This window comes from Jatropha curcas, chromosome 3 (assembly GCF_041381405.1).
Source record: "Jatropha curcas cultivar XTBG-Jc1 chromosome 3, XTBG_Jcur_1.0, whole genome shotgun sequence".
Taxonomy (NCBI): Eukaryota; Viridiplantae; Streptophyta; class Magnoliopsida; order Malpighiales; family Euphorbiaceae; genus Jatropha; species Jatropha curcas.
The window spans coordinates 9,488,527-9,502,315 of NC_143153.1; positions in this window are offsets into that span (position 1 = coordinate 9,488,527).

The window sequence follows — 13,789 nt, forward strand, 5'->3', positions numbered from 1 at the left end:
CCGAACATGCCTGTTTTTTTAAAAAACAAAATAATCAAATCTAATTTTAGTAATAGAAAATCATATCTAGAGCTTATAAAAATTCCCACAAACTGATTGTGAAAGTCTCTATCTTCTTTCTTGAAAATTCTACTTGCAAAAATCATTACATTGACTTTTACCACAATATGGTTGTGGTTTTCTTATCTTCTAAAGCGGACAGTCTGTGGACCTGTCAGGCCTGGCCCCCATGGACTCGCTCTCAAACCGGCCCGGGTAAAAAAAAGGTTTGTTTTCAAAATGATCTTCAATTCTCTTATTTAGATAAAAAAATAAGGATAGTTCCGAGCCATCTGCAGGCTTAGGCCCGTTTTAACAGAACTAGCTTTATCTCAATACAATGCATTGAAGCACCTGTAAAATTATAATATGAAAAGCATAGAACTATAATATATAACCGAAAAAAAAAAAAGAAGAAAAAAAGGAAAAACTTATGAGATATCAAATAATATAATAATAATAATAATAATAATAGTGTCGTGAATAAATTATAAGTAATCTAATTATATTTAAATAATAAAATTAAAATTAATAGAAATTTTAAATCACACTTAGTTTTTAATTTTAACAAAACATTATGTAATATTGTTATAAATATTTAATAGTGACATCAACATTTCTTTTTTTTTTTTTTTTTTTTTTTAAGGACTGCGAATTTCATTAATCAAAAATCAAATTATTTACGATAAGAGCTTCAATATTTCAAAGAAGCTTACCCCAAACTTGAAGTCGAGCATAAGAACTAGTTGTCCTTGTAAAAGCATGAGCAGCTTCATTCACTTGTCTCCTTATCTATTAAATCGTAATATTATTAATGTTGGAAACCGAATCTCTATAAATATACTACATATTCAAACTGTTAATTTTTTTAACAAAATATGTTCAACCTGTTAATTTTTTTTGATAGTACATATGAAATAATATTAAATCTGACATTTTTAGTAAATATATTGGTACCAAAAAAAAAAAAAAAAATTGTCTGCACAATTAGAGGAGCAACATATTAAATCTCACTTATGGGTAATTACGTAAGGACTTGTAAATGATGAATTGAGGAGCAAATTAATTGAGCGTTAAAAGTGGGAAAATTTGGTTTCGTACGTATTACATTTGACTTACAAGCTTTTTTTTTTTTTTTTTTTTTTTGGGGGGGGGGGGGGGGGGGGGGGGGGGGTGGGGGGTGGGGGTGGGGGACAAGCTATTATCTATTCTATCTTAATTCTTTTATGTTGTAATAACTATGGTCGGTGTATGAATTTTTTTTTACTTTCTTTTTTAATTTTAATATCTAAATTTTGTTATTTTATCAGTTAAGTATCTAAATAAATACTTTTTTATTTAATTGTATTTGACTCGAATGTTTTTAAGAAAATTAAAATAAGAAAACTTTACTCAATAATAAATTGTATCTAGATTAAAAATCGAATGTTTTTAATTTTATCTAAATAAATGACTCGAATGTTGTAAACATTTTCCTTAATCATATTAGTCTCTTTTTCATAAATATTTCTCATTTTCTGCTTTTTTTTATATCTCTTTTTTTTTAATTGTCTTATGATTTTCTCTTTTAGTTCAAAATAAAATAATCAAGAATAAGAGAAAATGAAATAAAAGAGAAATATGACAATTCAGAGAAATGAGTTTATTTTAGAAGAAATTAAACTAAAAAATTTTATTAAGACAGAACTGTATATATGTATGAGATACAAATCAATATGTTTTCATATTTATATATAGGAGATATAATAATAAACTACTTAATACAAAAAATTAAAAAATACAATATTGATTTTAAACATCTGATCGAGTTGATAAATTATAATATTTGTACCATAGGTAATTACTTGATTAACTTGATAACTATTCATGGTTACTATTCAACTCCATTCTATAATTTCGATTTGATTAACTTTAAATTTCTTTCTTCTATTAGAGGGGAGATATATACTTCTTCTGCATAACTGTCCAAATAATAAAATATTTTAGACAAAATATGATAATAATAACTTCAAACTAGATTTGAGAATAAAATTTTAAAACATGAGCAACAATAATTCAGATTGTATCAAAAGATATAAATTTAAGGATTATTTAAAAAAAATAAAAAATAAAAAAGGTGATCACCTATGAGAATATCCGCTGTTGAAAAAGAAAAAAGAGTTAAAATAATTCATTTTGATATTTTCAAAAAGGAATTCTATTCATATACATTTATATATATATATATATATATATATATATATATATATCAGCTGTGATATGATGTTCAACGACAAAATTGCTTATCTGTATTGGTGGAGGTTATTATTCTCAAATCAATTGGTTCCGATCAATCAAAATCTCCTGTTTCTTTCTTCTAGAACAGCGGTGGATATTCCAATAACGAATTGGCATTTGGCCCAAGGGTCAACCACTCATGCCTTGAGTGGAAGGGAGCTAGGGACCAGTAAGGAGGATTTTATCTCAGGTTGGACATAATTTCGCAAAATCAATCGAATGGAACTGATTTATTTCTATCTATTTTGGTTTTTAATATATCTGATTTAGTTTTTTTCTCTAATAAAAGAATGTCAAAATGTTTTGGTTTGCTTTAGCTTTCATTTTTTTCAGAAAATAAGTCTAAAATTTATTAAAATTAAATCAAACCGATTAAACTTAATAGATTTTATTTTGTTGGATTTTTTATATTGATTATTTAAGTCAATTTAATTTTTTATCATAAAAAATTCTATTTATTTGATATATTTTAATTCAGTTCAGTTTAAACTGAACCAACCAACTGTCCATCTCTATTTTACTTTTTATTTACTGATTTTTGAGCACGTATTTTTACAGTGCACATAATTGAAACTGTTTCTTGTCTCATCCCACTCTTGTACTATATAACAGCTAGTAATATGTATTTGATTGGATAAAAAAAAATTCATTTCTAATAGAAAGAGAATTACATGAATTTAGGAGTGTAATTCAGTTGGTATTTGATGGGCTATAAAGCGTATTCCGCACGTGCACGGCTGTACAAGTAATATAGTGGAAAAAGGTTGTCGAATTCACAGGGATTGAGGAATAGATTACTAATTTTTATGTTTAACAATTATTACGAACACCGTAAATATTTTGGCAAGCAATAAATAAAATTGCAGTTATATTAAATAACTACAAAATTAAAGCAAGTAAATTAAGCTAATAATTTTTAAGAGTTTAAATAATCAAATATCAAGGTAATCTAGCAATGAGATATTTATTAGCTTATGCATGCCGTGAATGGTCGATTTTATGGTTTATGCCTGTTTTTGAATGAGGGCTAACCTATAATATCCAAGCTCCTCTTCCAATACTAAATGGACATGTTAGAATCAAAATTGTAGCTACCTTCGTGGTACAACGTTGATCGAAACCAAATAAGTTGGTGTTAATCCTTTGGCCCTCAAAGAAATTTAGCCTATCCCTAAGTCTATTTTTCTAAATTTAACACGTGAGGTCCAACTAACAAATCAATCTTCCAATCATCAGTCTAAAATCATGCAAATATGAAATCAAATATATCCACAGACATTAAGATTACACATATTAAATCAGAAAACTATAGGCATATATAAGAGTAAATTAGACCATTCTTGGACATATTAATCTAATAAATAGTTTCCATAACTAGATTTAAATTTTAGCCATGCAAGAATATTAATACAACATTCGTAAAAATATTCCAATAAAAATAAAGAGACAAAGGCATGATACAATTTACACTTGAATTTTTCTTCCTTTCTTGCTACCGTTCTTTGAACTCGACGCCCAAGACTTTTTGATTCAGCTCTCGTCTCTCCTTTTTATTGGTTTTGCAAGCTCATTCTCTTCTCCTTGATAAGTGCTGGTTGCTTCCTTGATTGATTAGTTTTTGGTGGTGGATATGCGCGGCTGTGAGTAGAGGAGAAGAGGCAAAAGTATTTAACTCTTTGCCTGTTGCTTTCTTTTCTATTTATAGTGTCCAAAAAATCACTTTAGGGAAACCTTCTTTTTCCACCGCCAAAGCCATAAAAAATAGCAGTAAGATAATTGTAACCAACTTGTGGGCAAGGAGTACTGCAGCAAATAAATAATATTGGCAGCTAAGCAAAAGCTGATTTGATGCTTCCAAATGACATATTGAATGATCATTCTCAAGGTCATTTTAGGAGTATAAATTACAATTGCCGTGGATTCATCAAATAAACTTATTTCCTTTGATTCCTTTACCTAAAACAGTAAAAATTAGTTCAGCACATGGTAAAATAAAAAATGAAGGAATTTACTAATAATGAGACTAATTTAGTAATTATGGTAATTCAAAATACAACTAAAACGATAAAAATTGTATATAAAATCATATGCATTTTACTTGTTATCAAAATCTCCCACACCTGAACTATTGCTTATCCTCAAGCAATGCAAAATATTTTTCATGCAATGAACAAAATTCAGCTCAACTTACCTTTATGTACAAATTCCAATGAGTCCTTTTTCATAAGACTTAATAAATCCTAGAGTCCTTCCCTCAAACAAGCAATTGACCATTCAACTAAGATCATGTTCCCTTCAACAAGGTTTTTGCGATTACTTCAAACATATAGACTCAAATGAAGATAGGTGAACTCAAATATGTTTTAGGAGAAAAGTATGTATTAGACATATAGACAGGTGAATGCATTTTTGTTTCTTATTTCATGAGATCTCACAAATCCCATATGCAAACTTCTCAATTTTCTTAACTAATGATGGTTGTACATCCTTGAGGAATCAACAGGTCTTTTCAGGGTTATAATGGGGTAAAAGGGATAAATATGATTCAAATGAAAGAAAGGATTATAAAAGGCTTAAAATGAGAAAATATTTCTTTGATCCTAAAACTAGAGGTTAGAAAAGGATTTAACTATAGCAATTGAGGGAGCTCTTTGTTCTAATACCAACATGTTCCTTCTTACTTCTTCTTTTTCTGCTTTTAATTTCCTCGTATTACATTAACAGTAATGTATTTATTATTATTATTATATATATCTTTTTTCTTTTTTTTCTTTTTTTTTTTATATAATAGGGAAGTACATAGAAAAAGAAGAAAACGATTTTGTAGAACTTTCAAAGATACTATCTTCTCTTTTCAACTTGAATTTTAGCACCCATTTATTATAAAGATTTTAGCTTCTTTTTGATAATTTCAAACAAATGGTTGCTTATAGTATCAATTCTTCTCTATAAATTTGCTTTCTTCTCTAATGGACCATATGTAAGCTTCTAGAAAGAGGAAGTGCTCTCATATTATAGTGTTCAATTTCCTCAAACCTCTACTAAAAATCAAAAGGTTAATTTTCTCTAGGTGTGTAGTTAAAAAGTCTTTTAAGTCTTAGTTTTTGCTAAGGGTTGAAAGAAAGAAAATTGAATATTTTAATGGCTCAAAAGGACTAGCAATGGTTGAATTTTTAAAGAGTAGGTTTGATGGTAAAATATGGTTAATTCAAAGAAATGTCTAGATCATGTTCCTAAAAGTGTACAAACTTTAAAGTTTCACTTCAAAAGTCTTGGAAAGAATGTTATAGGATTTGTTGTCTAATATCATGTACACAGAAGACTCTTTAGGCATACTTTCATTCTACCCAAGTTGCATCTAATCCTATAATCATGAAGAATCACAAATTCAAGTTTAAGGTTCAATCACCAAATGGAAGGTCTTTCACTTAAATGAGAAATTAAGGCCTAAAATGAATCAAGTCTTGTTATTAGAGGAAGCTAGGAAATTCATCATTAAAAGTAAAATTCAGCTGTTTTGGAAAACTAATTTGTGCAATTTTATCAAAATTAATCTGCTTCCTAATACATGTATCACTAAATCCATTAGCAAATATGAATGAAAAATTTTATTGAAAAATAAGTGGGGAGTTCATGGATGTTGTAGAATATACATACAATAAAGCAACAAATGCAAAATTGACTCAAATGACCTATGGAATGCTCTTTCTAGAGGTCATTTCACAAATAGAAAAAATGAATTAACTGTTACCCTCCCACACTTAATCTTAACGTTGTCCTCAATGTTAATGAATAAAAGAAAAGGGTGGGAGGAGAAAGCGTATCACTAGAAAGAGAACATCTCCCACACTTAGTAGCTTGGCATGCACCTGTATCAATTCTACAGATTGCAAACAATACAAGTGGGAAGAACATTAAGATAACCAAAAGTATTATAGTCAATAGGTAGCAATAAATGTAGGAGATCCCAACATCCATGAAAGGCATAAAATTTAAATACAATAGTTAAGACTAAGCAAAGATAAAACAATCCGAACAATAACTAAAATAAAAGAAAGTGTATTGAAATAAAAACACATCAACATAAATCCTAAATTATAAATCAAAATAAGACTCAAAATGATGTTGAAGGTGAGACTGGAGGTAGCGGCTGAAGGAGCTCAAGGATCCTCTATTGTCCTCGCTCCAAGCGATTGAGGCGGTCCAAAATCCTAGGATCCAAAGGCGGTGCGGCCAGATCCTGATCAGGGTTGTCATCATCATTTTAAAGGGGAATGCTTTGTAGGATGAAACCATCTTTGGGCATAGCCACTTGAGCACCATACTTGTTGATTAAGACATGGACACCGTTCCTTCGTGTGATAATACTCATTTTGGACATGGGATTTATGTTGATTTTGGTCACATGAGGAAAGGGGTGTACGGTGGGTTTGCGATCTTCATGAGGCCCAAACGAATTGCGATGGCGGTGATGAGCCCGCCAAAAGCAATATCACTCTTATGCCAAAATGCAATGAGTAACATGTGGTCTAAAACCCAAGTGGCATGAAAGATTTTTATTTGACTAGAGAGACAGGATAGGAAATACAACTCAGATCCTGTAACATGAATATGGCTTTTCCCTTTAGCAAAAATAGTATACCCTAGAAACCTATGGAAATTTGGTATGTTAGATTGTCAAGGTTAGAGGATTTGGCTTGGGAAGTGAAAAACCCTTCAGCTTTATAGGAGAATGTTTAAACCAAAAAGTCTGTGCATACATATGCACTTATATATATATAACCCTACCTTGTAACTTTACAACAAAAAGGATATGAGAGAGATCATGTAGGAAAATTTACAACAAAATGTGCAAACAGTAAATTAAAGAAAGAAAGAGGTAAACAGAGGCAAGCATTGTCACAAGCAAAATCCTATATTCACAACAAAAGAAAAGGTTTGTAGAGAGTAGAGGAAGCCCTTAAAGAAAAGGTGGGGGGACGTGAGGTTGATCGCTGCACTTCCAAAACACGATGGACCAACGACTCAATTTGATCCAGCTTCATCTTGAGACGTCCCAATCTCGCTTCTTATTCCTCAACGCGAGGGGTTGAAATGCCTTCAGGTTGCAGTAGTGATGGCTCTTTCTCTAAGTTTTCCTTGGGGTCCTCTTTAGGGTCCTGTTCGGGGTCCTCTTCATAATATTGCTCCTCATGCAGTTGGCTATCTTCAAAATATTGATCGGGGTCCTCTCCTTTTTTGGTTGACTCAAGGATAAGGCTTGGGTGCTCTTCTCCTTCCTTGTCAGTCTCAACGTCGTCCGCGTCTTCCTCTACAACTGCGATCGGATGACCCTCGACGTTACATTTTTTATTCCGAAAGTAGTAATATCCTTCAAATTTGGCAATGATCTTCATAGTGACAAGAGCATTCATAGTTATTTTCTCTCTTTCTCCTTTTCCTATAACTTTCTCACAATAGTCGATTGCAACAATGTTAAGGCGATCCAAAATAAAGGTTATAAGCCCGCCAACTACTATCGTAACGTGATTACCGTCAGGGAGGGTAGCAAAATGATTACACAAGTAAAAGGCAATATCAACTTGGTATATGTTTTGGGTTGCCAAGGGAGGAAAAGTTCCTCTTTGCTGATCCTACCTGTGTCTGAACTTCTGACCAGAATGATCTTCAAAAGGAACCGGTAAAGGATCCTTAGGGCTTGATTGCGAATGGAATTGGTAGTAGAGACATATGCCTTGAATGGTTCATGTCTCCCATCAAAGATAGCCATGCTTCCCTTTCGTTACACCAACAGGTGGGTTACGACTTGCTTCCACCGGCGTACCAAGGGTTCGATTGAATGATGCTACCGTGGTTCGAATTTTAGAAAAGTTTATGATGAAAGATACTTGACCAACAAGGTGCGAATTGTGTAGGTCATATTCGAACCTAAAACTGGAAAGGAACTCCATTGTTAACCTCTTGTAGGTAGCACTCCGTATCAACAAAAAATTTGTCCATCCCATCCTATCAAGAATTCTAACAAAGTGATCTTTTAACTACAACCTTTTAAGAAGAGGCTTAGTTATGTACTTTGTGACTCTCACCTTGTGAATAGACTTGAGTAACACCAAATTTGTGGGTGTATGGCTTGTGTTTGTGTCAACAAGTGCACTACATATAGTAGGGGAAGGACAACGTCTCTTTTTCTTCATTTTGAAGTTAGGTGAAGCTTTGGTAGGCACAACGCGGAGGCATTGTTGGAGGGTCTAGGTTGAAAGAAATGAGAAGGAAAATTTAAAGAGAGGCGGGCTAAACTTGAAAGAGAAAAAGGGAAGTTCAAATTTTGAAAAAGAAAGGAATGAGTTTTTATAGCATTTAAAAGGAAAGAAGGAAAAAAAAATTTAAAAGTGACACACAATCAGTTGCATGCAAGACATGTGCCTTGAAGTAAAATGAAAAAAAAAATTGACAGATGTAAATGAGGCAGGTTATGGACTTGCACATGGAGAGTAGACCATTAAAAAGAATTATTCCACCACCTCTGACAATGGAGTTTAAAGGAGCTGCGAAATGGTCCTTTGCAAGATCCTTTTTTCCTGTACGAAAGTTGTCCCCCTTTTTTCTTTCTTTCTTTTTTTTTTCATTTTTGAACTCCTGTAACGACATGTGGTAGGTATTGAATTTTTATTCTAGAAGTCCACCACTCCACCATTCCTTAATGCTCCACCTATTTTCCTTCAAAAGAAATTATACAGGACAATTGTTTTGTTGAAAATGCCAAAAAAATAGAAAAAGAATAAAAAAAAAGAGAAAATAGTGCTAAAATAAGAGAAAATAAAATTAAACAAGGTGAAATAAATGATAAAATAGAGAAATAAAAATAGACAAACACACAAGAAATAAGAGTAATTGGGTTGCCTCACAATAAGACTAGTTTAGGTTATTAGCTCAACCTTTACTTTTTCTGGGTCAACCTGGTGGCTCCGTCAAGGAGTGTTTCACTCCCTATGGTATACCTTCTCCAATCAGGTATGGCTTCAAGTGATGGCCATAACTTTGAAAGGTTTGGAAAATGCACTTTGAATTTTCGACTGCTCCATGAGTGAATACCTTTATTACTCGGAATGGGCCAGACCAACGGGACTTTAATTTTTCTGGAAAGAGCTTCAAGTGGGGATTAAAAAGCAATACATAATCTCCTTCCTTGAGATCCTTTGAATGTGCTTATCATGCCATACCTCGATCCTCTCCTCATAGATTTTAACATTTTCCTAGGAATCGAGTCTCAATTCCTCAAGCTCATTGAGTTGCAACAATCTGCATTCCCTAGCAGCCTTCAAATCAACATTTAGTGTTTTATTCGACTAAAAAGCTTTGTACTTCAATTCCACTGGTAGATGGCATGATTTTTCGAACATTGGCCTAAAGGGCGACATTCTAATTGGGGTATTGTAAGTAGTTCTATAAGCCCAAAGAGCATCATCTAAATTTATTGCCCAGTCTTTTCTAGCATTGTTCACCATTTTCTGCAGAATGCTGTTGATTTTCCACTTGAAATTTCAACTTGTCCATTGGTTTGTGGGTGATAAGGGGTTGCTACCTTGTGGGTGACTCCATACTTCTTCAAAGTTTTTCTAGGGACCGAATGCAAAAATGAGTTCCCCCATCACTGATGAGAACTCACGGTACTCTGTATTTGGTCAGTACAAATCTCTTCAAAAATTTTATCACCACCCTTGTATCATTGGTTGGTGTAGCAACTGTCTCTACTCACTTAGAGACATAATCGACTGCCAATAAAATGTACTTATTTGAGTAAGACGATGGGAAAGGTCCCATAAAGTCTATCCCTCAAACATCAAATATTTCAATCTCTGAAATTCCATGGAGTGGCATCTCATCTCTTCTAGACACATTCCCAATTCTCTAGCATTTGTCATAATAAATCACAAAATTTCTTGTATCTTTGAAAAGCATAGGCCAAAAGAACTCTGCTTGCAATACCTTTGCAGTTGTCCTTGTCATTCCAAAATGACCTCCATAAGGTGAAGAATGGCAATGAGACAGAACTTCATGAATTTTTTCCTCCGATAGACATCTTCTGATGATCCCATCTCCACATTTCTTATACAACAACGATTCCTCCCAATAATAATTTTTCACTTCAGCTAGGAATTTCTTCCTCTGATTATAACTTATATTGGCAGAATAACTTTACAGACAAGGTAATTAACATAATCTGCAAACCAACGGCACCTTGTAGTCTTTAACAGCAAAAATCTGCTCCCTAAGAAATGAGTCATCAATCAGGATACTGGAATTGTCTCCGACATCCTCTTCTCTTCTCACCTATATAGGTGATCTACCATAACATTGTCTACTCCTCTTTTATCTTTAGTCTCAAAATCAAATTTTTATAAGAGTAAAACCCAACAGATCAATCTCGGCTTCGCTTCTTTCTTGCTCATAAGTATCTAATGGCTACATGATCAATGAAAATAGTGACTTTCGATCCAAATAAGTAATCGTCAAATTTGTCCAGTGCCCATACCACTGCTAGGAACCCCTTTTCAGTTATAGAATAACTAACTTGAGCTTCATCTAGAGTTCGACTAGTGTAGTAAATGGCATAGGGCTTTTCATCTTTTCTTTGCCCTAATATTGCTCCTATTACATAATTGCTTGCATCACACATCAATTCGAATGCAAACTCCAATCTAGGGGTTGAAAAACTGGAGCTGATATCAAGGCCTCCTTTAACCTACAAAATGAACTCAGACATTCCTTGTCAAAATCAAACCAGACATCTTTTGCCAATAAATTACACAGAGGTTTAGAAATTTTGGAAAAATCTATAATAAATCGATAGTAAAATCCTGCATGTGCAAGAAAACTTCTAATTTCTTTCACCAATGATGGATGGCATCTTCTCAATAATTTCCATCCTTGCCTTATCTACTCAAATCCCTCAGTCTGAGACAATATTTCTAAGGACTACACCTTCTTGAACCATGAAGTGACATTCTTCCAATTTAAAACAAGGTTAACTTCATCACAACGCTTCAAAAATTTAGAAAGATTAGCCAAACAAGAACAAAAGAATTTCCATGTACAGAAAAATCATTAATAAAAACTTCCATTATTTCCTCAATAAAATCAGAAAATATAGCCATCATCCACCTTTGGAATGTTGTTGGTGCATTACAAAGTCCAAAAGACATGTGTCTAAATACAAATGTGCCATAAGGGCATGTGAAACCATAAAAAATGTGGTTTTCTCCTGATCTTGATTATGTATGCGTATTTGGTAGAATCTTGAGAAACCATCTAAATAATAGAAATGTGAATAACCTTCTAACCTTTCTAAAATTTGATCAATGTAAGGCAAGGGAAAATGATCTTTACGGGTGGCACTATTCAATTTTCTATAATCGACACACATCTTCCAACCCGTAACAGCCTTAGTAGTTAGAGTTTCATTATTCTCCCCTTTCACTATTGTAATCCCCTTTCCTTTGGTACTACATGAATTAGACTAACCTAAGTGCTATTTGAAGTTGTGTAAACAATTCTTGCATCTAGCAACTTGGTTATTTCCTTCTTTACTATCTTCTTCATGTTAGGATTCAATTTTATTTGAGGCTCAATTGAAGGTTTGACACCTTCATCAAACATAATCCTATGCATTCAAATCGAAGGACTAATTCCCTTGAGGTTATGAATACTGTATTGTAAAATCCTTATATTCTCACTAAGCAACTGCAACAACTTATTTTCTGGATCACAAGTTAAAGTATAATTAATTATCACAGGATAAGTAGAGTTAGGACTAAGAAAAGGGTACCTGAATCCAGGAGGTAAAGGTTTAAGATCTACCTATGGTGCATCCTCCTCTTTTAGAGATGTGGTTGAGCCTGAATGCTCTTCTTCATCGTGATTTTAAGTCTTCAAATTTTAAGCTTTCTGGGAAGGATAATGAAGGCTTTTGCTCCATCATTTCCTTGTAGATTTGTACTTCATCTACTATTATTGTGATTCCTTTGGCATTCACAAGACAAGCCTCCAATGGGTCAGAACGACTTTCATCTTTTGTTACCTCTTTAACAGCTTCATCTACCACATTAATTTGGAGACATTCTGAAAGGCTTGCTAGACGTTTCATAGGTTCAAATAAATTGAACACTACTTCTTTGTCACCAATTTTCAAAGTGAGCTTTCCTTCTTTCACATCAATGAGTGCTCCTGCAGTGGGAAAAAAGGGTCTACCAAGTATGATGGATATGTGTGCATCTTCATCCATCTCCAACACCATAAAATCAACTAGAATGTAGAATTTTTCAACTTTTATTGGTACATCTTCTACTATCCCAATGGCATATTTAATGGACCAATCTGCTAGTTATAAGATCACTTAAGTTGGCTTGAGTTTCCCTACATCTATCTTCTTGAAGACAGAATGTGACATCAAGTTAACACTGCCTCCTAAATTACCGAGTGCCTTATTGATCTTTATAGCACTAATCTCACAAGGAATTGAGAAACTTTCAGGGTCCTTTAGTTTAGGTGGTAACTTATTCTGGATTAGTGCATTGCAATCCTCAGTCAGAGTCACTGTTTCATAGGCTTCGAACTTCTTCTTCTTTGTCAATATCTCCTTCAGGAATTTTGCATAAGAAAACATTTAAGATATAACTTCTGTGAAGGGCATATTGACAAAGATCTGTATCAGCATGTCTAAGAATCTTCTGAACTGCTTGTCTAGCTATGCTTGTCTTAATCTTTGAGAAAAAGGAAGTGGTGGTTCAAAGACTTTCATTCTTCTTTGCAAATCCTCCTCCTTCAGTCTCTTTAGTTCTTCCTCTTTCTTTTTGTCTTCCAATGTTACCTCTAATTCTTCCTCTATGTCTGTCACTTCTTTCTTGATTTGCTTCTCCTTTTGCGATCATGGTTCTGGATTTTCCACAATTCTACTGCTCCTCAAAGTTACAACATTAATTTGCTCTTTTGGATTTGGAACTAGTAGACTGGGAAGTTTTCCATAAGCTCTGAATTAGAGGAGCTAGCTAGTTGTTCAACTAGTTTATCCCTCATCTTCTGATCAGCAATTAGCTTGTCCACCTTGTCGAACAATTGTTTGATGTTTTGACTTTGACCATCATTTATTGCCTTTTGGGTTTGCATAAAGCTTTGGAGCAAGGGTTCAAGGTTCGATGGTGAATTCTGGTAAGCTAGTCCAAATTATGATGGATTTTGTTTCTGAAATCCGAGTGGTGGTGGTCTTTAGTTAGGGGCTAGATTCTGTCTAAAGATTTTGTTTTGCTGGTTTGATCAAGAAAAATTTGGGTGATTTTTCCACTCTTGTGTAGAAGTGCTTGAAAATGGCCTTGATTGGAAATTATTATGAACCACTATACATTCAGTCATCCCAAATTGGCATTCTCCATTTACATGATCAAAATTTCCACAGGCTTCACATCCTGTTTGTGCCATT